At 44.0% G+C, this 26,951-nt stretch overlaps 1 protein-coding gene across 1 annotated transcript in view; it reads right to left on the bottom strand.

Moving 5' to 3' along the window:
- Positions 1-26,951, bottom strand: part of vat1l (vesicle amine transport 1-like) — an 80,467-nt gene that overhangs the window by 9,309 nt on the left and 44,207 nt on the right. The gene's annotated exons all lie outside the window — the stretch shown is intronic.

Below are 26,951 nucleotides of genomic sequence, written 5' to 3'. Positions count from 1 at the left end.
TTACACTGCTGCTGCAATTTAATTGCTTCTTGGAAAACAATGTGAAAATTAGCTTGGCTGCGTGTTAAGTGAATCTCTCATTCACAGGCACTGCCTTTCCATTTTACTAATCCTATCAACAACTGCAAGCCTCATAAATCCACATTCCTATGCAGGGCACACAGGCAACTGAAATCCGACTGTTGTGATTTACTTCAGGCAAAGAGAAAAGAATTACTGGCCTGAATTCAGCAGATTAATCTGTTGTTGGCACCATATGCAATGCCAATTTAGCATTTTAGTTTAGTTTAGTTTAGAGAAACAATGTGGAAACAGGCCCACCGAGTTAGTTCCGACCGGCGATTCCCTGTACACTAGCACTATCCTACACACTGGGAATAATTTACAATCTTTACCAAAGTTAATTAACCTACAAACATATATGTCTTTGGAGTGTGGGAGGAAACCGGAGCACCTGGAGAAAACCCACACAGTCACAGGAAGAATGTACAAATTCCGTACGGATCGACCTGTAGTCAGGATCGAACCCGGGCCTCTGGCACTGTAAGGCAGTAACATACCCGCTGCGCCACTTTGCCACCATCATGTTTACTTATTGCGCATCTAAAGGTTTTGGCAGTGGGAATTTGATGATTAGAGCATTTGCTATCACTCCCATGAGAAAAAGAGACCTGGGTTTGATCCTGACTTCAGGTGCCATCAGTACGGAATTTGTACCTTCTCCCTGTGACTGTGTGGGTTTTCTCCAGGTACCTCGGTTTGTACAAGGATTGCTGGTCGGCACGGACACTGGGCTTAAGATCTGTTTCCAATCTGCATCTCTAAATTTATAACTAAAAATTAAAGTTGCCTCTAAGCTAGTTCCACGTTCCCCCAAACCTTGGAAGGTTTTTACAGAAGATAGACACAAATTGCTGAAGTAATTCAATGGGTCAGGCAGCATCTCTGAAGTAGGGTTTCCGATAACAAAACGCTGTCTATTCTTTTAACATAGAAACATAGAAAATGGGTGCAGGAGTAGGCCATTCGGCCCTTCGAGCCTGCACCGCCATTCAATATGATCATGGCTGATCATCCAACTCGGTATCCTGTACCTGCCTTCTCTCCATACCCCCTAATCCCTTTAACCACAAGGGCCAAATCTAACTCCCTCTTAAATATAGCCAATGAACTGGCCTCAACTACCTTCTGTGGCAGAGAATTCCAGAGATTCACCACTCTCTGTGTGAAAAGAGACCTGGGTCTCTTTTCCTACAGAGATGCTGCCTGACCCACTGAATTACTTCAGCATCATGTGTCTGTCTCCCACTAAACCTTTCCTATTAATGTACATGCTTAAGTGGTGTTTAATTTTGTCGGCAGGAACTGCAGATTCTGGTTTACACCGTAGATATAAAATACAGGAGTAACTCAGCGGGACAGGCAGCATCTCTGGATAGAAGGAATGGGCGACGTTTTGGTTCGAAACCCGTTACCCATTCCTTCTATCCAGAACTGTTGCCTGTCCCGCTGAGTTACTCCTGCATTTGGTGTTTAGTTTTGTCAGGCAAAACATTCGCCAAGGAAGGTTACAGCCTTCTGAGTGTAAAGTGAAATATATGATTACCAGGAAAAGTAATGAAGGGGTTGGGTTGTTATGACTATTTTATTTTAAGAGTAAATGCATTTAGCTCCAAGTTGTCTGGGGGCTTGCTGTGTATGGCATACTCTGAAATGAAGAAACCCAATAAATCATTACCCTTCTACTAACAGAAGTAACCTTCCCCTGTAATTTTCACATTTACTGCAGTCTTTCCCAGGCACTTTGTATCAATGCCACTGTGTGGCAGAAAATCTGCCACTCAGTTTAGATTAATTTAGAGATATAGCATGGAAACAGGCCCTTCAGCCCACTGGGTCAAAGCCGACCATCGATTACCCGTTCACACTAGTTCTATGATATCCCACTTTTCCATCCGCTCCATACACACGAGGGGCCATTTTATAGAGGTCAATTAAGCTGCACGTCTACGGGATGGGGGAGGAAACTGGAGCACCCGACGGAAACCCACGCAGTCACAGGGAGATGGAAATTCCACACAGACAGCACCTGAAATCAGGATCGAACGTGGGTCTCTGGGGCTATGAGGCAGCAGCTCTACCAGTTGGGTCACTGTGCCAGAGACCTGGGTTCGATCCTGACCACGCTGTCTGTGTGGAGTTTCTATCTTCTCACTGTGCCATCGAGTTGTGGAGGCCATTTTAAATCATTGAGAGATTGACAGTAAAAACTACTGAATTCAAACATTCTCAACACTAAAATAAAAACGGCATGACACAGAAATGGTATTTCAGGCAGATGCCAGGAAGAACAGCAACAAGATTCAGAAGATGGTTGCCACGGGGTTTTGGAAGCCAAAGGCAAGCAGATCCATGGACTATTGAGCAAAACACAAAGCACTGGAAGACTCAGCAGGTCAGGCAGCATCTGTGCAGGGAATGTGACACATGGACCTGCCGATGTTGAAGAAAGCTCCGATCGGAAACATCACTTCTTCTCTCCTTATCTCACTACCTTTTTATCTCTGACCTTTGTCCAACCTTCTGCTAATCAAACCACCTTCACTTGTATCCACCTATCACTTGCTAGGCTCTGTCCCATACCCCACCTCCCCTCTTGTCTTTCAGCTATCTCCTATTACAAACAGTCTGGAGAACTGACCTGACCTGACCTGAAACATTGCCTGTCCACGTTCTCCAGAGATGCTGCCTGACTCCAGCATTTTGTGTCTTTTATTGATTATTTACAAACCGTTTTCTTTAGGAAATTTAAGGTGGCACTGTGGCGCAGTGGTAGAAAGGCTGCCTCACAGCGTCATAGACCCAGGTTCGCTCCTGACTACGAGTACAATCTGCACGATGTTCTCCCTGTGACAGTGTGTGATTTACTCTGGGTGCTCCAGATTCTTCCCACACTCCAAAGACATGCAAGTTTGTAGATGCATTGGCTTCTTAGCCCCTTGCATGTAGGATGGTGCCAAGCTGTATCCCTAAAAACTAAAACAAATATTTCCATTGAGTTCCATTTTACAAATTAGCTTAACATTGGTATTGGTTAGCAATAATCTGTTATAGACTGTAACCAATGCCATAGCATTAGTATTGGTTACAGGCATTCGTAAATGTTTGTTCTTTGCTTTATTATACACCTACAGGCAGCGTTGTATTTTTAGTCAGAGCGTAGATAATCTGTGGAACTCATTGACACAGAGGACTATGGAGGCCAAGTCAGTGAATATTCTTAAGGCAGAGCCAGACAAATTCTTGATTAGAATGGTTGTCAAGGGTTATGGGGAGAAGGCAGGAAAATGGGATTAGGAGACAGAGATCAGCCATGATTGAATGGCGGAGTAGACTCGATGGGTCGAATGGCCTACTCCTATAACTTGTGAACATGTGTATTAGCCAGTTACTTTTGATAGATCAATCACTCCATTGCACCCTTGGAACGATGCATGTCAGTGCTGTTACGGACTTGATGACTATGTTGTCTTGAATCAGAGGATGTGAATAAAGGGCTTCTGGTGCTTTGAATGCAAATGATTAAGTGGTGAGCTAAATGAGGTATTTAAGGAGTTGGCAAGGTAGATCAAGAGAAGCTATTTTCTAAGTACAGACAAAATGTATACGGATGATTTGGGCTCAGCAATTCATTTGTTGGTGAAAATTTGAATAAAAATAATAACAATAAGAATCCTGTATCCTCTGTTCCTCTCTGCTAAGATGAGACCAATCCATCACGCAAACCTGCCACTCTCCCCCATCGACTCCATCTAGTTTAGTTTAGTTTAGAGATACACCGTGGAAACAGCTGACCGGGTCCACGCCGACCAAGATCACCCATAAACATGTCCTATCCTACACACTGAGGGATACTTTACAGAAGCCAATTAACCTACAAACCTGCATGTCTATGGAGTGTTGGACGAAACCAGGGCACCCGCAGAAAACTCATGTGGTTATAGGGAGAATGTACAAACCCTGTACAGGCAGCACCTGTAGTCAAGATTAAACCCAGGTCAATGAAACTGTGAGGCAGCAACTCTATCGCTGCACTACTGTGCCAATCTAGTTTTCGTGCTGTCCCGGGAAAGCAGCCAGCACAATCAAGGACTACACACACACCCTGAGTATTCCTTCTTCTCTCCTCTCCCATCGGGCAGAAAACATAAATGCTCAAAGCATGTACCACCAGACTCAGGAACAGCTTCCTTCCCCCCTTGTTAGCAGATTACTGGATCTCTCATCGGCTAATAATGTGTTCCCGATCTTCCAATCTACCTTGCTGTGCCCCATGCACTTTTATTATCTGCACTTTCTCTGCAGCTGTAACACTATAATCTGCACTCTGTTTCCTTTCACTTTTTGTACTACCTGTTTTGAACTACCACTCAGCTAACCACGTTGTATAATTTTATACCAGCATCTGCAGGTTCTTGTTTCTACAGGATAGGTTTAGGTTTATTATTGTTACATGTAGCAAGGTACATCGAGGTACAGAGGAAAGCTTTGTTTTGCATGTTAACCAAACAGATCAAATATACCAGTACAATAGATAGAGCAAAGGGGAAGATAAGAGTGTAGAATATAGTCCTCAGCAATATATCTTTACATTGCTCCTGGGCACAGTCCCAGGAGAAACAGGCGGTGCGGACACCACAAAAGCAACTTGAATTTATGTGATGTTGCTAACATATCCAACCTAAAGAAGATGACCAGTACGTCAGAGCAATTTAAAAGACGAGAGCGAGTTGCACAAGCTGAGGGTGTAAAGTTCCAAAATCTGGAGACTGGACTTCTAAAAACCAGGTGATGGAATTGCCCTGGCATGTAGACGAGTGGTGCAGTGGTAGACCTGCTGCCTTATAGCGCCAGAGACATGAGTTTGATGCTAACCATGGATGCTGTCGGTGCAGAATATTTTATGTTCTCTCTGTGACCGCCTGGGTTTCCTCCCACATTCCAAAGATTTGCAGGTTTGTCCGTTCATGGGCTTATGTAAATTGTCCCTAGTGTGTAGGATAGTGCTCGTGTACGGGTGATCGCTGGTCGGCGCGGACTTGGTGGGCCAAAGGGTCTGTTTCCACGCTGTATCTCTGAACTAAACTAAACTAAGAGTGCCAATATTGAGGAACAGAGGTTTTCAGGGCTATAACTCACTATTGAGAGGTGAGGGAGATAACTGGACTAGAACGAGCTGTGATGTTTGAGGGGTGTGACATACAGAATGATTACAGAAGTTTTAATCAATCAATGGGTAATGAAAAAATAATCATTAAGATGCCAATTTTAATTTGCGACAGAGAGAGAGGATCATGTCAGACACGTTGCACCTCCGAGGCTAAATTGCCTGATTTTGTTTGAAAAATTCTGTGCAATGCTTCAAAGAGAAAAACGTCACGCATATCATGAGGTGAAGAGAAGTCAGCGCTGATTCACAGACAGACGCAGGCAATGGGTTAGTGCAAGAAAGGCAAACAATGGCCTCCTCGATGAGAGTCAGAGAAGCCTGGGTGACATGGTAACCGTTGCCATGGAATCACTGATGTTCATGCACTGAGCTCATCTGGATGCTAAACAAGAACGTTTAAAACGGCATTTTAAAAGGCCCACAACCTGAGATCACCTTGCAAATAAAATAAACAAAAAAATAAGGTATTGGATTTGAATTTAACCATCTGAAATTCCTTCCCTGCACCTCTCCACCTCATTCACCTTCTTTGAGATCGGTTTCTGTGCACAGATTTATTGACTATTCCATCCCTGCCTATCCTCCTTCCCCCATTAATATCTTCTGCGCTGGCGATTTCTCCTTGATTATACATCTTTTATGGGCTTTGCAGCAGTTTTTTCAAGGCATTTTCTAGTGTCTGTTATGGATTGGGGTTGTTTGAAGGAGGGAATAAGAGGCAAAACCTATTAAATAAAAACTAGCAACGAAAAATATATATATTTAGTTTAGATATACGTGGAAACAGGGCTATCGGCCTAATGAGTTCACACAGATCACTTTTTTTATAGGTTTGTTTTTGCAGGTTGTTTTTACAGAATTGTCCTCTGTAAATTGTCCCTAGTAACGAGGGGAGCATCTATGATGCTTTCATCAACAATAATCTTAAACCAAGGACCTCTCTACCTGTGGCCTGAATGTATATGAATGTCAGTGGCTCTGTTGTATTATTATCAGCTCCCATCTGCCTATTATTGTAGCCACAGTCATTATCAGTTTAGTTTAGCAATACAGCATGGAAACAGGCCCTTCGGCACACCGAGTCCCCGCTGACCATCGATCAACTTTACACTAGTTCTATGTCCTACACACTGGGGGGAATTTACAGATCCAGGAGTGTGGGAGGAAACTGAAGCAGCCGGAGAAACCTATGTGGGTCATACTCCACACAGGCAGCACCCACAGTCCGGATCAAACCCGGGTCTCTGGCGATATGAGACAACAACTCTACTGCTGCACCACTGTGCCGCTCTAAATCACCATCATTGTGTGCATCAATGATTGCAAAGAATGCTTTTAGTTGCCCTGCAATTGTGTGAAAAGTGTGACGAAATGCGCATTTTTCTTTTCATTTATTCTTTAATTTAAACTGTGCAAACCAAAGGCTCCCAGTAGCAGAATGAAGATCAATTGGAAATGAATGGAAACAAGACCAACTAATTGATGACCACTTCTTTACTTTAGAGTGCGGAAACAGGCTCTTCGGCCCATCCAGTGCATGCCGACCAGTGAACATCCCGTGCACTCGCACTATCCTACACACAAGGAACAATTTAGGATTTTACCAAAGTCAATTAACCTACAAACTTGAATGTCGTCGGAGCGCGGGAGGAAGTCTCTGCCTCAGAGGGCGGTGGAGGCCGGTTCTTTGGATGCTTTCAAGAGAGAGCTAGATAGGGCTCTTAAAGATAGCGGAGTCAGGGGATATGGGGAGACGGCAGGAACGGGATACTGATTGGGGTGATTAGCCATGACCACATTGAATGGCGGTGCTGGCTCAAAGGGCCGAATGGCCTACTCCTGCACTTATTGTCTATTGTCTATTGAAACCAGGGCATGCATGTTACAGGAAAAATGTACAACATTCACACAGACAGCTCCCATAGTCAGGATTGAACCTGGGTCTCTGGTGCTGTATGTAATGATGCAACTCTACCACTGTGCACTGTGCCACCTATGTGGCGGGTAATTAAAGAGTAAGATTCATTATCGTTAAGTCAACTCTGGTCATGTCAAGCACTCTGTTACATGCACAAGTACAGTGAGGCACAGATAAAATGAAAATTGGAAGAAAGCCTCCTTTTCTCCATTAATGAGAATGTCATTTTCAGAACATCTGTGCACTCCAAAGATATCATTAGTGAGACAATAGTTGTAGTGAAATAATAGTTGTTAGCTTGTATTTTATTCAGCGAGGAAACATGTTGGCTTTTAAAAGAAAACCTTAGCTTATTTGAAGAAAGAAAAATTGCCAGGAAGATACAGAATGTTTTAGAACTGAAAAATGATATTAAGTGATTTAATGAACAGTGATGTGATGGTCGCGGGGGTCTGGACCAATCACTGACAAGTCCCGCCCCCTGGCAACGTCAAGTCCGTTATTGGACTTTTCTGTTGAGCGGCAGTCGGACCTTTGGCCTGTTGGCGATGCCGCCTATCGGTTATGTGGCGTTTCGACAGAGTGGCCATTCGGTAAGTTTGCTTTTTGGCGGCGCAGCTTTTCGGTTCCTTGGGGTTTAGGCGTCCTGCCCTGTCGGTTAGTTTGCAATTAGTCATCCCATCCTTTCGGTTAGTAGGAGTTTCGTCTTCAGACTCTTTTGGTTTATTGTCGTTTCGGCCTCGTTTCCATTCCGTTCTTTGGTTTCGACTTCTTTGCTTCTGCGCCACGTCCGCACACGTCTTAAACGTTGCGATAGTACCTGCTCCAACTACGTCCTCCGGCAGCTCATTCATTACACCCACAAACCCTTTGTGTGAAAATGTTACCCCTCAGGTTCCCATAAATCTTTCCCCCCCCCCCCCCCCTCACCATAAACCTATGTCCCCTAGTTCTCGATTCCCCTAATCTGGGCAAAAAAATGTGTCAACCGGATCTAGTCCTCTCATACCTTTGTACACATTAATAAAATACATTCATAGTGGCACTGTAAATTGTGTTGCTGTAAATTGCGTTACAGTTCTTGAATTTTTTATTTTAAGTTAGTCACTGTTTGGGAAAGCTGCAACCAATTACTCAGCACACTCCTAAAAGCAGCCATGTAATATTATCAGATAAAGGCACAAACTGCTAGAGTAACACAGCAGGTAGACAGCATTGCGGTTTTGTGTCTTGTTTTGTAAACCAGCATCTGCACTACCTTGTGTCTAACATTATTAGATCATGTTTTAGAGATTAAACGATACCAGATAGACCTTTTCCTGACTTCTTCCAAATCGTGACAGGGGTCTTTTGCATTAACCGGTGAGAGCAGATAATGGTTCAAAGTGTCACCTGACAGTTCTGTACTACACTGGAGAATCCACACTATATTTTGTTATTCAGTGACGAACAGAATCCACAAAATGTTGGCTTGGAGCCAAGGGTGCTGGTAACTGTGCCACAACTCAGAGATAAGGAAGGTCAGCATGTGAGAGAGAGAGCAAGAGAGAGTGAGAGAGGGAGAATAAGAAAGAGAGAGCAAGGGAGAGAGAGAGGGAGAGCGAGAGAGTGAGGGAGGGAGGGAGAACGAGAGAGAGGGAGAGGGAGAGAATGAGAGCGTGAGAGAGTGAGTGAATGAGAGAGAGAGAGAGGGAGAGAAGTGTTTAAAGAGTTGACTGATGATCATTTACCTGTGTGACTTCTGCATGAGTCAGTGTGCTGGGAAGTATTTGTCATGCTTTTTTAATGCTGTTCTTTTACATAAGATGTTAAAGGCTACAATATAAAAGTGATGTTTGTATTAGTGGAAATGTGTCAGACTCAATAACAATTAGCACGGGAGCACCTCAAGGCTCAGCCCCCTCTGTATTCACTCGATACTCATGACTGTGTAGCCGGTCATAGTGCGAATGCAATCATCAAGTTCGCTGATGACACCACTGTTGTGGGACGTATCACTGATGGTGATGAGTCAGAGTATAGAAGAGAGATCGAGTAACTGTCCATATGGTGCCAGCACAATAACCTGGCCCTCAACACCAGCAAAACCAAGGAACTGTTTGTGGACTTTGGAAGGAGTAGGACGAGGACCCACAGTCCCGTTTATATCAACGGGTCGATGGTTGAAAGGGTCAAGAGCTTCAAATTCCTGGGCGTGCCCATCTCTGAAGATCTTTCCTGGTCTGAGAACACGGATGCGATTATTAAGTAAGAACATCAGCGCCTCTACTTCCTGAGAAAATTAGGGAGAGTCGGTTTGTCAAGGAGGACTCTCTCTAACTTCTACAGGTGCACAGTAGAGAGCATGCTGACCGGTTGCATCGTGGCTTGGTTCGGCAACTTGAGCGCCCTGGAAAGGAAATTACTATAAAAAGTAGTAAACACTGCCCAGTTCATCATCGGCTCTGACCTCTCTTCCATCGAGGGGATTTATCGCAGTTGGGGCCTCAAAAAGGCTGGCAGTATCATCAAGGACCCACACCATCCTGGCCACACACTCATCTCCCTGCTACCTTCAGGTAGAAGGTACAGGAGCCTGAAGACTACAATGACCAGGTTCAGGAATAACTACTTCCCCACAGCCATCAGGCTATTAAACTTGGCTCGGACAAAATTCTGATCCATTATCTGTTATTTGCATGTTATCAGTTTATTTATTCATGTGTGTATATATTTATATAATGGTATATGAACACACTGATCTGTTTTGTAGTCAATGCCTACTATGTTCTGTTGTGCTGAAGCAAAGCAAGAATTTCATTGTCCTATCAGGGACACATGACAATGAACTCATTTGAACTTGAACTTGATGTCAACCTTTCATTCTCTGTGATACTCATGAACCGATGTCTCACAGTTCATGTCAAGCATTGTCCTTTCTAATTAATTTTCTTACAGAGATTCACAAATACTCCCATTATTTTATCTTCTAAATGTTCGAGAGCATTCCAGTTCTGACCAAAAACCAAATCCTACATCAGCATCAGACAGAAGCAGGACTAGCCATTCACTCCATTTACCCTACCTTACCATTGAATAAGACAATGACTGATATGGCTTTTGGACTCAATTGCACTTCCTCATTTGTTCTCCAGCACCCAAATAATCAATCCATCACAGCCTTGAATAGAATCAATGAGTCACAGCTCTCCAAAGTCTTTTGACTTTAGACACAGGCCCTTCAGCCCACCGAGTGCGATCTGTCCAGCGATCCTTGTAACGTTAACACTATCCTACACACTGGGGACAATTTTACCATTTTAACGAAACCAATTAACCTACAAAAACCTACCTTTGAGTGTGGGAAGAAACCAGAACTCCCAGAGAAAACCCAAGCAATCATAGGGAGAATGTACAAACTCCGTACAGGCAGCACCCGTGGTCAGGATCGAACCCGGGTCTCTGGCACTGTAAGGCACCAACTCCACCGCTGCTCCACTGAGCCGCTCAGACGAGGATTCCAAAGTCCTACTGAAGGAGATAAAGTGTTCCTCAACTTGGTCCTACTTGGCCAACCCCTTGTACTGACCATTTTTCTCCCTCCTCTTCTTCTAGGTTGCCTGACTGGAGATAATCCTCAACACAGCGACCCTGTCATTCACTAAGTGTCTCATGTCTAAATGAGATTGTCTCGTCTTTTGAAATCCAATTATATTAAGGTCTTTGAAGAAGTGCAGCTTCAGAAGTATGTTTGCATATTGTTAATAATAATACTACTGATATTTGCTTCAATATCAGTGGTATTAGTACTAATTTGTTCATTATAAGTATTAATATTTGTTTAAATATCATTAGCAATAATTTGTTTGTACTAATATTTGTTTCAATGTTTACAGTGATGGTAATATTAAGTTGGTATATTAATATATTAATATTTGTTTCAATATCAGGGATATGAGTACTAATTTGTACCTTATATTTAATAATAGTCATAGAGTCATTCACCATGGAAACAGACCCTTCAGCCCAACTTGCCTATGCTGACCAACATGTCCCATCTACACGAGTAACACTTGGTTGCTATTGGCATATATCCCTCTAAACCTATCCCATCATAGCATTCCAGCTGTTATCAAGCAACTGAACCATCCTACCAACAACTAGAGAGTGATCGAGAGCTACTGCCTACCTCATTGGAGACCCTTGGACTATCTTGAATTATACCTTACTGGGCTTTATCTTGCACTAAATGTTATTCCCTTTAACATGGATCAGTTCGCTGTGGATGGCACGATTGTAATCATGCAAAGTCTTTCCACTGACTGGTTAGCACACAAGAGCTTTTCACAATAAACTAAACTAAACTAAACATCCATGTACCTGTCTAAATATTTCTCAAACGTTGCAACAGTACCTGCCTCAACTACCTCCTCCGGCAGCTTGTTCTAGAGTTCCTCCAGAAGTTTGTTGTTTGGACAATTTATTTTCATGTCAGGATGGCGTGTAACCCAGAGGGCAATATGCAAGTTGTGGTGTTCCCAAGTGCCTGGTGTCCTTATCCTTCTTAGTGCTGGAATGTGGGACTTCTTAAACTGGTGTGAAATGAAGTCTCAATTTTTACAAGTTCAGATTCAAATTCACGATGGACTAATTTTCAGAGATAATCAAACTGCACAGACCAGGCTAAGACAATGTGTAGGAAGGAACATTACTACAGATGCTGGTTTACCCCGAAGATAGACACAATGTGCTGCAGTAACTCAGCATGATAGGCAGCATTTCTGGAGAGCTCCGCGACGGCAACGGTGAGTCGACACCTGAGTCCCCGGTCTCTTCCTGTTGGAGGCCGCTCCTCGTTGCGGATGGAATGGGTGACTTTTCAGGTTGAGATCCTTCTTCTGACTGAGAGTCAAGGAACTGGAGATATGGAAGGGTACGAAGAGAATGAAAGATGTGAAACGGACAGATCAAAGCAGACAACAATCAAGGAAATGTACAATGGTTCATTGATGGCTGAGAGGAAGTTGACAACGAGGCATACAAACAGTAAAATTAATCAGTACAGTGAAACTAGTCGGAGAACTAAGGTGGGGGACGGACAGAGAGAGAGGGAAAGCAAGGGTTACTTGAAGTTGGAGAAATCAATAGCCATACCGAAGATAGACACAAAAAGCTGGAGTAACTCAACGGGACAGGCAGCATCTCTGGGAGAGGAGTGGGTGACATTTTGGGTCGAGACCCTTGTAAGCTAAGCTGCCCAAGGGAAATATGAGGTTGTGTTCCTCCAATTTGTGTTTGGCCTCTCTCTGACAGTGACCGTCTACAACAATTGTTCAGAGCTCCAGATCAAACTGCCATGAATAATCTGATCAGTCCCACTGGGTTGAAAACAATGACTGGGATCACAGCCCATGGCACCCTGTCTGCTCGAATGCTTATATAAATCAATATGTACAGAAAAACCAACCATGCATTGAAACTATTACAATGCTTCATAGCGCAGCAACAGGCCTTTCAGCCAGAATGTCTACGCTGTACTTGCACATCCTGCTAATACTGCCTCTCCCAAACATTTCAGTGTAATCCTCCATTCTTTACTGCCTCAGATATGCCCTTTCCTGCTGTAATGCTGCCCGTCTCAATTACTACCTGCGTTCCACATGATTAGTGTCCTCTAGGTAAAGAAGTCTACAAACAAACAAAAAAAAGTGGATGCTGAAAATCCAAAGCAAACCCAGGAAGTATTGGAGATACTAAGCTGGCCTGGTTGGGCCAGTAGATAGACACAAAGTGCTGGTGGGTTTGGCAGCATCTCTGGAGAAACTGAATAGGTAATGTTTCGGGACACTTCTTCAGAGTGAAACGTCACCTATCCATTTTCTCCAGAGATGCTGCCTGACCCGCTGAGTTATTCCAACATTTGATGTCTATCTTTGATGTAAACCAGCATCTGCAGTTCCTTTTTATTACTGATTTGACTCAGACTGAACTCAACTCAACATATATGTCCAGGTCAGATGGAAGTCTGAGTATCTCGACCCGAAAGTTCACCTCTTCCTTTTCTCCAGAGATAATGCGTGACCCGCTGAGTTACTCCCCCTTTGTGTGTCTATCTTCGAAGTAAATCAACGAATCAATCATTCGGACACTGAAGATAGATGCTGGAGTAACTCAGCGGGCGGGACAGGCAGCATCTCTGAAGAGAAAGAATGGGTGAGACCGTTCTTCAGACTTGGTGACATTTTGGATCGAGACCCTACTTCAGACTGAGGTCTGAAGAAGTTCAAGTTCGTATTTATTGTCGCTTAACATAGATACATAGAAAATAGGTGCAGGAGTAGGCCATCCGGCCCTTCGAGCCTGCACCGCCATTCAATATGATCATGGCTGATGATCCAACTCAGCAGGACAGGCAGCTTAACCAATTAAGGTACAATGAAATTTGAGTTACCAAAGTGAAGAGAACACAATACACACATAAATAAAATGTAACATAAACATCCACCACAGTGGAATAAACATTCCTCACTGTGATGGAGGGGATCATGACAGAAGCCTCCTCGTGGCGATCCCCAGAAACGATGACACGATGCACTCTGTGACACATCGGGCGACCAATTCTGTCAACATGTTGGACCGACGACAGAAGCCAACAGCGAGTTACACGTCGACTGACACACGAGCGAATGAACTGTGATGGAAGGCAATAGAGTTCAGTCACCTTCCTCCTACAAGAAGGTGAAGACTGAGGTCTGTCCAGAGACGCTACCTGTCCTGCTGATTTATTCCAGCATTTTGTGTCTCCCTCCTTCATATATATGGGTCCCATCCGTCTGAAAAAAGAGTCCCAAACCAAAAGGTCGTCTGTCCATTTTCTCCCACAGATGCTGCCTGACCTGCCAAGTTCCTGCGGCATTTTGTTTCCAGCCTATAGATTCTTTGCCCATATCACACATGCAAATGTTTTAAAAATATATATATTTGCTGCATTGCAGTTAATAGATGTTGGTATTGTTCCAAATTAATTACCTTAACAAGTACTTGCTCTTATTAAAATCTGTTGCATGAAGATGTTTTAGTGTCAAACTGAGAGCTGATAAGCTTGGCTTGAATTTCAAGAGTAGCAATGCTTCAAGTGAGATATGCTATTTAGTTCATATGGGGTATTTCCATTTTGAGGGTAAAGTATTCTGGGGATGGCACAAGGTGGCACAGCGGTAGAGCTGCCATCGTACAGTGCCAAAGAGCTAGGTTCGATGCTGACTAAGGGTGCTGTCTGTATGGAGTTTGTACGTTCTCTCTGTAACCGCGTGGGTTTTCTCTTGGTGCTCTGGTTTCTTCCCACATGCAGAAGGGCCTGTTTCCACGCTGAATTTCAAAACTAATCTAAATTTTAACTTACCCCACTTAACAAATATCAGCTGTGGTTTGTCTGCTTGTGTATGGATGCCCCCGTTTTCTTCGTGTATGAGTGAGCAGACATTGAAATACAAGGATAGAGCTTAGCAAGGACTGGCCAGTTTTGGCCAATTTACTGCTTAGAATATATGTCCCTTTAAGTGACTCCACGGTGTTGAGACAGGAAATCTCAGCCTGAGATCCTGCCTCCACTGGACCCTGAGTGGCTGGGTTCTGTGTAATGACCTCTCAACCACTCTATGTTGAATTGATTGATTGAACGATATAGCAAGGAAACAGGCCCTTCAGCCCACTGCGTCGACAATGCCCATCGATCACTCGTCCACACCAGTTCTGTGTCAGCCCACTTTCTCATTCACCCCCTACACACCAGAGGCAATTTACAGAGGGCCAATGAACCTACAAACGCACAAGTCTATGGGATGATGGCGGAAACCGGGGCACCCAGAGGAAACGCACGCGGTCACCGGGAGAGTGTACAAACTCCATACAGAGTCAAACCCGGATCTCAGGCACTGTAAGGTAGCAGGTCTACAAGCTACACCAGTGGGCCATCACAGGTGTATTGTTCAAAGAGGAAACATGAATGATTTTGCTGCTTTGAATGAATATGTATTGGGTCGATAACACAATGAACATATTAATTTGACAACACAATAAATGGAAATAAGTATGTACCTATTGTATTTGTACATATACTTTGATGAATAAAGTAGGTTTTGAGATTACAAACAAGGTTTGATGTTAATTAAACCATAGATCTTATACTCTTGAAATATTGATATGAGCTGATTTCTCAGTCAGAAAAGGAACAACAGTGTAATATTTCAGCTCAACACTGCACAGCATGATAATTTAAAAATACATTTATCCTGCACTTTCCCCTGTTTGTGTTTCAATGATGATCCAGTGCTGTAACGCTTCTGCCTCTGAGTCAGATGGTTGTGTGCTCAACTCTCACTGCAGAAACTTGAGCACTCATTCTCTGACATACTAATAGAGATCTGAAGCTCTCCACTCTTCAGAGGAGAGTTTGGCAAGCATTTTTTCTCTTTATTTCAAATTTCTGTCATGCGCTGCATTTCACTCTCCACTCAGCTATGCTCACCTCCTCGGATAAACACAAATGATCCCAAGGCATAGTTCCTTGGTATAAATTGCAGATGCTGGTTTACACCAAAGAAAGACATAAAAATGCTTAATGAAGATAGACACAAAATGTTGGAGTAGCTCAGCGGGTCAGGCAGCATCTTTGGAGAAAAGGAATAGGTGACGTTTTGGGTCGAGACCCTACACAAGAGTAAGTAACTTGTGTGGCACAGCGGTAGAGTTGCTGCCTTACAGCGCCAGTGACCCAGGTTCGATCCTGACTACAGGTGCTGTCTGTACGTTCTTCATGTAATCGCATGGTTCTCCGGTTTCCACCCACACTCCAAAGAACTACAGATTTATAGGTTAATTGGCTTCAGTAAGAATTGTAAATTGTCCCGAGTGTGTAGGATAGTGCTAGTGTACAGGCTTCACTGGTCCATGCAGACTCGGTGGGTCGAAGGGCCTGTTTCTGCACTATATCTCTAAACTAAACTAAACTCAGCGGGTCAGGCAGCATCTCTGGAAGACATGGATAGGTGATATTTCAGGTCAGGACCCTTCTTCAGACCCTTCTGACGGGAATCAGTTTGAAGAAGGTTGCCAACCTGAAATGTCACCTGTTCATGTTCTCCAGAGATGCTTCCTGACCTGCTGAGTTACTCTAGCAATTTGTGTCCTGTTTCTTTGCACAAAACATTGGTGAGACTGCACTTGGTGTATTATGTGGAATGCTGGTCGCCCCATAATAGGAAGGGTGTCATTACGCAACTAAGGATCCAAATATCTTCACAAGGATGTTACCAATACCGGTGGGCTTTAGTTATAGGGTGAGGTTCGATAGGCTGGTTTTATTGCCACTGAGAGTAGGAGACTGAAGAGGCATATGAAATTTTGAGGGACATAGATAAGGTGGATAGTGACAGACATTTTTCCAGGGTGGGAGGAGGGCTTACAATAGGTTCAAGATGAGAGGAAAAAGACTTAGAGATTCAAAGGGAGCCTGAGGGGTAACTTTGTCATATCGAGGATGGTGGGTATGTGGAACAAACTTGCAGAATAAGCTGTAGAGGTGGGTACAATTACAATGTTTAACAGCTATTTGGACAGGTTTGTGGATAGAGAAGGCTTTAGAGAGATATGAGGCAAACATGGCCAAATGGAACTAACTCAGGTAGGCAACTTGGTCGGCATGGACAAATTTGGTGGAACGGTCTACTTCCGCGCAGTATAATTCTGTTACCAAAGTAATCCATTAGTTGTAAAATCCTTATACTTGGCAAATAGTTCTCACTGTGCTTCCCAGTTAAAGAGTCGAGCCAAAATTGCCATGCCATGGACGAGATGCACAAAATTGCCATGCCAAGAGTGAGATGCACAACCCTATACCCTCAGGCTGGTCATGAAGATAAAAGCTGACAAACAACAGTGAATAAAACAAGGCCTTGAGTTGAAATGTGCCAAGGAGCACCAGGCAGTAATTCTGCAAAGTATAAAATCAATGCATTGACAAAATCTGTACAGCAGACATTAGGTGGTCGAACTCACATCCAAGAAGACCATTTCATTGTGTATTCAATGACAGAGGTCAGCCTCAAGTAATCTTTCCTCTTCTATCTCAGAGCTCTGGAATCAATCATCTTTGCTGACACAAACTAACAGCAAGTAAATGAATACAGCAGACAATCTATACCCAGGAGTGTGTTACAAATACCAAAAAGTACTGGCACACTGTTTGACTATGACAATGCCATACCTGAAAGGACCTGAAAGAACCTTACCCTTCTTTTATCCATCTTCTCTCTGTAACTGGTGACCTATCAAGCGGAAATTCATGAGGATGTTGCCAGGACTGGCCCTTCGGCCCACTGAGACAGTGCCGACCAGTGATCAGCCCGTACACTAACACTAGCCTACACACTGGGGACAATTTTACAATTTACAGAAGACACTTAACCTGCAAACCTGTACATCTTTCAAAGTGTGGGAGGAAACCGGAGCATCCGGAGAACACCCACGCGGTCACAGGGAGAACCTACAAACTTCCTACAGACAGCACTCATAGTCAGGATCGAACCCGGGTCTCTGGCACTGTGTGGCAGCATCTCTACCGCTGTGCCACTGGGGCGCCCTTGATCGAGGAGTTGATCGAGGAATAAATGAGAATACCAGACAGTTATCAGTGCTGCGGGATTCTTCAGAGGGAGCAGAATGATAATTTCGCTTTGTTAAAATAAATGGTGTAATAATTGATGCAGCTGCAATGATTGTTTCAGTGAAGATGAGCAGTTATGAAATTGGACCTCAAATCCCAGCAGAGCAAACCGTGCAACCAAATTCATTAAAAGTGATAATTTGTGGGCTAAGGTTATGAAATTGAAACATCAACAGACAGATTTGTGCTTAAACGTACAAGCATTCTGGGAAGGAATGCTGCTCCCAAACCTCACTCCTCAATACCCAGTCCAGCCTACAGCTAACTCCAGTTCTATACTCAACATAGACACAAAATGCTGTAGGAACTCAATGTGTCAGGCAGCATCTTATGGAACTTTAGACATACTGCGTGGTAACATGTCCTTCAGCCCACCGAGTCCGTGCCGACCAACAATCACTAACACTATACTACTCACTGGGGAAACTTATCATTTTGTTTTACTGAAGCCAATTAACCTACAAGCCTGAACTTCCTTGGAGTGTGCATGTGGTCACCCGGAGAAAATGCATGTGGTCACAAAGAGAACATACAAACTCTCTACAGACAGCACCCGCAGTCAGAATCAAACCCGGGTCTCTGGGTCCGTGAAGCAGCAACTCTACTGCTGCGTCACCGTGCCGCCCTGGGGAACATGGATAATCATGGAACACATTGGGATCAAGTGTAATCCAGATAACTATGGGAGTCGGTAGGTTTGTGATAGATGTCAGCCGATAGTCTGTCTATTGTGATGGAGACAGAGAGCTAGACAATAGACACTAGACAGTAGGTGCAGGAGTAGGCCATTCGACCCTTCGAGCCAGCACCACCATTCAATGTGTTCATGGCTGATCATCCACAATCAGTACCCCATTCCTGCCTCCTCCCCATTTCCCCTGACTGCTATTTTTAAGAGCCCTAAAATGCTCTCTCTTGAAAGTATCCAGAGAACCGGATTCCACCGCCCTCTGAGGCAGAGAATTCCACAGACTCACAACTCTCTGTGTGAAATAGTGTTTCATCATCTCCATTCTAAATGCCTTAGTCCTTATTCTTAAACTGTGGCCCCTGGTTCTGGTCTCCCCGAACATCGGGAACATGTTTCCTGCCTGAAGCGTCCAAACACTTAATAATCTTATATGTTTCAATAAGATTCCCTCGCATCCTTCTAAATTCAAGAGTATACAAGCCCAGCCGCTCCATTCTCTCAGCATATGATAGTCCTGCCATCCCCGGAATTAACATTGTGAACCTATGCTGCACTCCTTCAATAGCAAGAATATCCTTCCTCAAATTTGGGGACCAAAACTGCACACAATGTGGTCTCACTAGGGACCTGTACAACTGCAGAAGGACCTCATTGCTCCTATACTCAACTCCTCTTCTTATGAAGGTCAACATGCCATTCGTTTTCTTCACTGCCTGCTGTACCTGCATGCTTACTTTCATTGACTTATGAACATGGACCCCCACATTGCGTTGTACTTCCCCTTTTCCCAGAAACAATTGTGGAATAGGGCCAGTATACACCTGAAACTAGGTCTGTTCAACATAACTAACAAAAACAGGCATAGTTGGAGCCATTGTGAGTGCCATACCTTTAACGTTATTACCAGTTTAGTTTAGAGATACAGCACGGAAACAGACCCTTCGGCCATGCCGACCAATGATCCCTGCACACTTACACTATCCTACGCACACACTAGAGACAATTTACAATTTTAACAAGCTAATTAGTCTGCAAACCTGAAAGTCGTTGGAGTGCGGGAGGTAACAGGAGCGCCCGGAGAAAACCCACGCAGGACACTGGGAGAATGGACAAATTCTAATAATCAGGATTGAACCTGGGTCTTTGGCGCTGTAAGGCAGCAACTCTACCACTGCGCCACTGTGCCATACTCACTGGCCGACTCCTAAAGCCCTCTGATCCATTAGGAACTGGGATTCAATTCTGACTAGAAAACAATTAATAGATATACCGATACTGTGGTGAAATCGCATAAGACAGTTCATCTAGGTCACAAAGCATTCCTTAGACATTCCTTACAAGGATTAATGAAAATATAGCAACTCTGATTTATCTCATGATTCAGGCCAAGCAGAAACCTGCGAGTTTGCAGTTTGTTATGCAGCTGAGATATAGTGATTGTATCTTCAATCATGTTTAAGAAAGAACTGCAGATGCTGGGAAAATCGAAGGTAGACAAAAATGCTGGAGAAATTCAGCGGGTGAGGCAGCATACATGATTGTGTATCTTCAATCATGGTAATGCACAAATGATTTACTGACTTTCTGGACCCCTGATACAGTTCCCTTGTCAAAGAGGTGAAAAGATGACCTGTTAGATAATCAATTAATTCGGATATGGTTTGCTTAAATAAACTTGAGTTTCACGTAGACTCTTATTCTCTTCTTATTCCCATGAATTCCCCAGAATCTACCACACACCAAGGAGAATTTTACTCCACGGCAGACATGTCCAAAACTAGAGGGCATAGGTTTATGAAAGGGGAGGTTTAGAGGGAACCTGAGAAAGAATATTTTCACCCAGATGATGGCTGGAATCATTGACCAAGTAGATGGTATGGCAGGTTCATGGACAGTTTCTTCAACGCTGTTATCAGGCAACTGAACCATCCTCTCACCAACTGGAGAGCAGTCCTGATTTCCCATCTACCCATTAGGAGACTTTAGAGCTATCTTTAATTGGAGTTTACTGGACTTTATCTTGCACCAAACATTATGCCCTCTATCTTATATCTGTGCACTGTGGATGTCTTGATTGTAATTAACCAAAAAGTTACCTGGAGTAAAGGGTATTAGATATAAGGAGAGGTTGGTCAGATGGATTATTTACACTAGAAGGCCGGAGGTTGAGGGAAGAATTGATAGAAGCATATAAAATTACGAGAGGCATAGACAGGGTAGACAGTCAGAACATTTCCCTAGGATGGAAATGTCAAAGACTAGAGGGTATAGCTTTAAGGTGAAAAGGGCAAAGTTAAAAGGAGATGTGCAAAGTATTTTTTTTTGTTTACACAGAGTGTGGTGAGCGCCAAGAGTGGTGGTGGAGACAGACACAACAGTGGTATTTAAGAGGCTTTTAGACCGGCACATGGATCAGCAGGGTACGGATTATGTGCATGCAGAAGAGATTAGTTTAGCTTGGCATCGTGTTCAACACAGCTATTGTGGGCCAAAGGGCCTGTTTCCGTGCTGTACTTTTCTATTGAGTAGAAACAACAGACTGCAGATGCCAGTTTACAAATAAAAGACACAAAGTGCTGGAGTAACTCAGCAGGTGAGGCAGCATCTCTGGAGGAGATGGATAGGTGACGTTTTGGCTTCTGGACCCTTCTTCAGGTATTCTATCTCCTATGCTACTCTTGTATTAGCAGAATATAGATAATGTTCATGTTCTTAAGTGATTAATATACATCAGTTTGCCATATATGATTGCAGACTGAACCTAGGAGCATTGACCCATGCCCTGAAATGAGTTTGCAATCCTTACGGTCTCTTTTAATTCTTTTCTCCAATATAACTCCCAATTTCACTGATCCTTGCTTATTGCTTCACACGCAGAGTACCATCAATTGTCTCCTCCACCAGCCTCAGCGGTTTAATGTAAACAAAATTGCTCAGTGTGAAATCCCTTTTTTAATTAAGTCATTTCTCTTCATTTGCGATGCGGCAATAGGCCTCGCTTTGAAAGAAATGTGCCAATCGAACTATTTTGTGCAAGGTCTGCAGAAACCCCAGTCCCAGTGCAAACCAACCTCCCTTCCATTGACTCCATCTACACCACGCTGCCTCGCCAAGGCCATCAGCATAGTCAAGAATGAGTCTCACCCCCTTCATTCCCTCTTCTCTTCTCTCCCATCAGGCAAGTGGTACATTGGTGTGAAAATGCACATCTCCAGATTCAGGGACAGGTTCTTCTCAGCTATTATCAGGCAACCGAACCATCCTATCAACAATTAGAGAGCGGTCCTGAGCTACTATCTACCTCACTGGCGACCCCTCGGACTTTCTTTAATCAGACTTTACTGGACTTTATCTAGCACTAATTTTTTATTTATTTTTTTCTATGGATGTACGGAAACTTAATTATTTCTTCTATGTAAAGTACTTTGACTTCAACGCGAGTTGATTTAAACGTGCTATATAAATAAAATTTACATACTTACTTCATCATTATTACCTTTATCGTGCACCTGTACATTGTGGATGGCTTGATTGTAATCATGCATAATCTTTCCGCTGACTGGTTAGCAGCAAACAAAAGCTGCTCACTGTACCTTGGTACATATGACAATGAACTGAACTAAACAATCCTAACATGCTAAAGCACACAGCTCATCATAGTTTATTGTTTTTTAGCAATAATGAATAGCATCCTTCATTGACACACATACAAACTACCGTATTTCCCAGCAATGAAGGTGCACCTGCGTTGACGTTGAGTTGCTAAATTTTGAAAAAAGGCTGACAAGACATAGCATTTCTCATGCTCAAAAAAAAAAAAAAAATTAAAAATAAAGAAAGTAACAATTCAATTTGCCCAAGGCTTCCAGATCTCCTCCATCCTGAATGACTGAATGGGTGGGGGTGGAGGGTGACGGCAAGTGGAGAGATGGTGGGAAAAACGGGAGCACACCGGGACAAGTTGAATCAGTTGTGATCTTATTGAATGACAATACTAGTTTAAGGGACCAATTGGAGGGAGAGTTCCTTTCACAGCGTGTGGGGAGTCTGGCCCGGATTGGCACAAGCTTACTCCTGTGTCTGCGCAATCAAGGGACCGAATGAGGTTACTCGCACTGACACAGGAGTAAGCTCCATCCCCGCTGTCCTGTTATCCATCGCCCGCTGATCTGCTCCGCTCTATGATCTTTGCTCTTGAGCAGGTCCCCTCACTGTCCTGTCTACATTGAAAGACATGGACTGGGCAGTGAATGCCATGCAGTGTCTCCCAGCGCAGCAGGTGAGGCCATGACCTGCTCCCGGCAGCAGTCAGAATTTAAAGATTTGCGGGAAGCGACTGACATGAGCGAGGCCAGCGAACGGCAGGATAGAGATGTTCAGACGGAGAGCACTGCCGGAGGTGACGGCTGGTTCCGCTGTCCAGTCCCTGCGGCCGCGCGCAGCCACCGGAGCTACTTCCCTCCCTGGCCACAATGCAGTAGCTCCGCGCCCGGAGCGCCGCAGCAGCGGTGAGTGAGTTGCTGGCATGATCCCCGACCCCCTCCTTCTCAACGCTCCTGCCTGTGCTGACCCGGGCCTGACATGATCCCCGACCCCCTCCTTCTCAACGCTCCTGCCTGTGCTGACCCGGGCCAGACTTCCCACACATTGTGAAAGGAACTCTCCCCCCTTGTGAAAGGAACTCTCCCCCCTCCCCAGCGGCGCTATCCTTTTACAGCCACTTCCCACTTTACAACCACTTCCCATCAGCTGCCACCAATGCGGAATAGACTTGGTTATCCCTCAGTACAGCAACATTGTTCTTGATGTTGCCGTACTGAGGGATAACAAAGTCTATCTTTCTTGGCTAACAACCTATCCTTCGGCCTCCAAGACGCAGGTAAATTTTTGTGCCTTATTTTTGGGTAAAAATACCGTCTTCATTGCCGGAAAATACGATACTTCGCGCTCCCATTTTCAGTTGCTCTTCATATCACAAGCAAAAACAAGTTTTTCTGTTACACTTTCACAATTTCAGGTTTCCCCCTTTGCAGAAGATGAAATACTTTCTGATCTGTTTTGGATCTGTCAAGTAGGACCATTCAAAATGTAATAACAAGGAACTACAAATGCTGGTTTATGCGAAAGGTGGACATAAAATGCTGGAGTAACTAAACAGAATGTTTTTGGGTAGAGCCACTTCATCAGAGCCAAATGGGGCGAAGGAAAATAGCCAATGTAAAGAGGTCATAAATGAAAGTAGTAGAATTAGGTCATTAACCCAACAGGTCTACACTGCCATTCAATCATGGCTGATCTATCTCTCCTCCTAACCCCATTCTCCTGTTTCTTCCCATAACCACTGACACCCGTACTAATCAAGAATTTATTTATCTCTGCCTTAAAATATCAATTGACTTGGCCTCCACAGCCTCTGTGGCAAAGAATTCCACAGATTCGCCACCCTCTGACTAAATAAATTCATCCTCGTCCTCTTCCTAAAGGAACGTCCTTTAATTCTGAGGCTATCACCTCTGGTCCCAGACTCTCCCACTAGTGGAAAAATCCTCTCCACATCCACTCTATCCAAGCCTTTCACTATTCAGTAAGTTTCAATGAGGTCCCCCCTCATTCTTCTAAACTCCAGCACGTACAGGCCCAGTGCTGTCAGATGCTCATCATATGTTAGGGATGAGGGATTATATATGAGCGGAGAGGGATGAGACAGGGGTGAGTAGATTCCACCACAAAATGCAAGTCACCCTCCAACAACAACTGCGGTGGAGCTCCCAGTGTTGGTGGTCAGTTTCAGTTTAGTTTATTGTTACGTGGACTGCTGTACAGGTACAGTGAAAAGCTTTTTACTGTGTGCTAACAGGTCAGCAGAAAGACAATACTTGATTACAATCAATCCATTTACATTGTATAGATACTTGATAAAGGGAACAACATTTTGTGCAAGGTAAAGCCAGCAAAGTCCATGGGACATCAAAGAGGTAGATAGTAGTTCAGCACTGCTCTCTGGTTGTGGTAGGATGATTCAGTTCCCTGATAACAACTGGGAAGAAACTGCCCCTGAATCTGGAGGTGTGCGTTTTTTTCAAACTTCTATACCTTTTGCATGATGGGAGAGGGGAGAAGAGGGATGGCCAGGTTACGACCCGTCCTTGATTATGTTGATGGCCTTGCCGGTCAGAATGAGCAAAGAGAGTAAAGAAAGGCAGCAACAAGTGGTCCGCTGTTCTCAGTTCACCATCCACGGGGGCTTCACCCCAATGGTGATTTACCTGGTTCTCTGACTGTCCTTCAGATTTGTTTTACTATTGTCTGCCTCCTTATCACCTCCCCCCTCCCCACCAGCTAACAATGAACCATTCTACATTTCCTTATCATCATCTGCTTTGATCTGTCGTTTTCGCACCTCACCCTTCCATATCTCTAGACTCCCTCTCCCATGACTCTCAGTCTGAAGAAGGGTCTCGGCCGGAAACATCTCCCATTGCTTCTCTCCAGAGATGCTGCCTATCCCGCTGAGTTACTTCGGCATTTTGTGTCTATCTTCGGTGTAAACCAGCATCTGCAGTTCCTTCGTACAACAACAACAACAACAACAACAACAACTTGTATTAGAATGGCACCGTAAACGTCACAAAGCTGACAGTGAAATATTTCTGGGCAACACTGGGCAATCAACGGCATCACAGAACTAAATAGAAAGGGAGAGACAATCTAATCGTCATGTCTGTTTGCAATTTCATTTTTTCCTGCCCTTGTTCAAATGATCTCTATTATTGATTTAATTCTCCCACAGCTGAACTGATATCACAGCTATTCATGAATTATGTCTCCTGCGGTCCTGGCTTCCTTGCCTGCCCTTGTCTCTCTTGATTCCAGTAAAGGACAACTGTGAACTTTATCATTTGTAATTTATGACGATGGATGGCACCTATGTCTTTTCTCATCAGTGTCTTCCCGAGAGCACCGCTCCTATCAGGCACGCTGTTCCAAACTAAGCCTCAATAAGATAAAAGCAATGGCCGGTTATTCCAAATGAAGGCAGTCAACCGTTTAATTGTTACCAAAAAAATATGGAAAGTGCTGGAGTAACTCAGCAGGTCAGGCAGCATCTCTGGAGGACAAAGATCGGCAAAGTTTCGGGTCGGGACCTTTCTTCAGTATGATTGTAGAGGGGAGGAAAGCTGGATGAGATGTGGAGATGGGATAAAACTAGGCAGGTGATAGGTGGAGATATGAGGAACTGCAGATGGTGGTTGATCAAAAAAAAAAGTGTCGGAGTAATTCAGCCGATCAGGCAGCATCTCTGGAGAACATAAATAGACGTTGTTTTAGTATTGTAGTAGGGGAGAGAAAGCTGGAAGAGAGGTTGGAGGGCCAAAGCCTGGCGAGTGATAGGTGGAAACAGATGAGGGAGGTTTTGACTGACAGATGAGTGGACAAAGGGAAGAAGACTAAAAGCTGTGAGATACGGAGAGAAAGCAGGTGAAATGTGAAGGGATATGCGGAAGGGGAGGGGAAAGGAGAAATGGGGACATCAGACCCTGGTTTCATGTTACCCAAGTACTTTCATGATGTGTAGAGGGAGAGGGGTCACCAAGGAACTGCTCATGCACAGGCATTTTACCTCCCATCGGATCCAGAAATGGACGGTTCATCATGCCCAGGCCAATGCAAGGTTGCAAAACACAAAGTGTTGGAGTAACTCAGCAGGTCAAGCAGCTTCTCTGGAGGGCATGGATAGGCAACATTTTGGGTCATGACTCTTCTTCAGACTCTTATCCCAGGTCTGAAGAAAGGATGAGAGGGGATCTTATAGAAACATATAAAATTATAAAAGGACTGGACAAGCTAGATGCAGGAAAAATGTTGCCAATGTTGGGGGAGTCCAGAACCAGGGGGCCACAGTCCAAGAATAAAGGGGAGGCTATTTAAAACTGAGATAAGAAAAAACGTTTTCACCCAGAGAGTTGTGAATTTGTGGAATTCTCTGCCACAGAAGGCAGTAGAGGCCAATTCACTGGATAAATTTAAAAGAGAGTTAGATAGAGCTCTAGGGGCTAGCTGAATCAAGGGATATGCAGAGAAGGCAGGCACAGGTAACTGATTGTGGATGATCAGCCATTATCACAGTGAATGGTAGTGCTGGCTACTAAATGGCCTCCTCCTGCACCTATTTTCTATGTAAGTTAAAAATCACCTAAAAAACATGCACATGCATACACTTCCAGATCTGGGCCAGAGGGATTCCATTCATCAATGTTGCCCTGAAATCAAATATAAATCCTCATTTTCACAATCTTCCAACTAGAGAGCAGTCTTGACCTCCTATGTACTTATTGGAGACCTTCAATTGGACTTTAGTGGATTTTGTCTTGCATTAAACATTATACCCTTTATCCTGTAGCTGTACACT

This window comes from Leucoraja erinacea, chromosome 17 (assembly GCF_028641065.1).
Source record: "Leucoraja erinacea ecotype New England chromosome 17, Leri_hhj_1, whole genome shotgun sequence".
Classification (NCBI taxonomy): Eukaryota; Metazoa; Chordata; class Chondrichthyes; order Rajiformes; family Rajidae; genus Leucoraja; species Leucoraja erinaceus.
This window is presented reverse-complemented; position numbering and strand designations above follow the sequence as displayed.